Genomic DNA, 1,685 nt, shown 5'->3' with positions numbered 1-1,685 from the left:
GCGCCACCACTTGGCCCCGCCGCTGCCGCCGCCGCCACCGGTGTTAAGGCCGCTGCTGTGGTTGCTGCTTTGGGGCGTATAACGACTGCGAGTCTAGGCCTGGCTACTGAGGCTTGAAGAGGGAGAGGGCGAGGAAGGAAAAAAGGAAGGAAAGAGAAAAGAAAGCAAGGAAGAAGGGCCATCACTGATAGGTTCTAGAGCTCACTGAATGTGCTGATATAATGTCCATTTTTTCAAACCAAATACGGCCCTCATATTTATTCTACAGTCACACCCCTCACCACCACTCACACGCACGCCAGCATGATTCGGTAGCATAAAAGCAGTGTTGGGGTACAGATAGAGACAAACAGGTGGGGGGTTGGGAGGGGGAAACGCATTAGGAGAATTTATGTGCAGGGCTGGCAACTGCAGGTGGCAAAAGTAAGGCCGCAAAGTCCCTGCGCGGTTCACAGAATGGATATGTCTTCCTCGAGAGCTGGATGGCTCCCACCCCCACCCCCTTCCCAGCTCCCAGTGAAAGCCTCCCACTCCTTTCACTCCTCTCCCCCATCAATCCCAATCTGAAAGTTCAGATCCGTGAAGGTGGCAGGGACAATTCCAGAAGCTTTTTCTTGTCTCCAATTTCTTTCCTCTTTTGCTTTCCTACACTTTCACCTCCTCCAGCTATCTTTTGAAATAAAAATACACAAGTCCTAAATTTTTCGACCATCTCTATGAAAAAAAATGGGGGTCATCCTCTTCTCCTGGTGGTCACATGCCCCTACTTGTACGGACTGGCCAGGCACATGGATACGTCTATCTGCTGGTCTGTCCACCGCCTCGTTATACATTGTATACTTGGTGTAGGGGTGAGTCCAAAACAACAGAAAATACAGAGAAAAGAGCGCTAAAGAAGCTTCAGGATTCAATGCTGTGAGGCCTCCCCCACCCCCTTCCCACTCTCCTTCCCACTCCCACCCTTGCCGAGGCGCTGCCTGATGAATTTTGTGGGTGCTTGGGCTGGCGGTGTGGACGTGTCTGATGACGTCACTGAGTCGAGGCTTCCACAGCGAAGGGGCCTGATATGGGCGAGCGTGTTGGGTGAATTGCGTTAATTCTATGACGGTCTTTGTAAAACATTGCACAATGTCGTTGTTACTTAAATAAAGGAGGGGGAACAAGATATATGGACTGCAATAATAAATTTTGTAAAGGCAACACCCGATGAGTCTAGATTGAATGTGTATTAGATATGCTGGGTATGAAGTCCCCAGAAAAAAGAACCAGATGTTGGGGGCGGAAGAGTGAAAGACCTTTGCAATGGTTGCCAGTGGAGGTGGAAAATAATCAGGGCCTCTTTGACAGTCTGCCATCTTCTGCAGGTAGGACGGGTCTGCCCCAAATTCTTAGCTAAGATTTGAAGGAAAAGAAAGAAAGAAAAAAGAAAAAAAGTAAAAAAGAAAGCTTTAGCAGACCCATCCCAGTTCACTAAGAATTTAGAAATGTGTGTGTGTGTCTGTGTGTGTGTGTGTGTGTGTGTGTGTGTATTTGGGGGGGATGGAATACTTCTCCCCTGGGGGGAGCCCCAAGAAGCCCAATTTTAAAACTTGAGCCCAGCAAACAAGACCTGGCCCTGCCACTCTGCTGGATTTTCTGCTCTGCTCTTTTCAGACACCATTAGACAATTCTCACTCCTGCCCCAC

General features: G+C 49.0%; 1 protein-coding gene across 1 annotated transcript in view; it reads left to right on the top strand.

Annotated features, from left to right (window-relative positions):
* LOC103599748 (zinc finger protein ZIC 4-like) overlaps window positions 1-1,685 on the top strand; it is a 17,959-nt gene that overhangs the window by 14,560 nt on the left and 1,714 nt on the right.

The sequence above is a fragment of the Galeopterus variegatus genome, unplaced genomic scaffold, assembly GCF_000696425.1.
Source record: "Galeopterus variegatus unplaced genomic scaffold, G_variegatus-3.0.2 Scaffold3080, whole genome shotgun sequence".
Classification (NCBI taxonomy): domain Eukaryota; kingdom Metazoa; phylum Chordata; class Mammalia; order Dermoptera; family Cynocephalidae; genus Galeopterus; species Galeopterus variegatus.
Note: the sequence above shows the minus strand (reverse complement) of the source record. Positions and strands in the feature narration are given on the sequence as shown.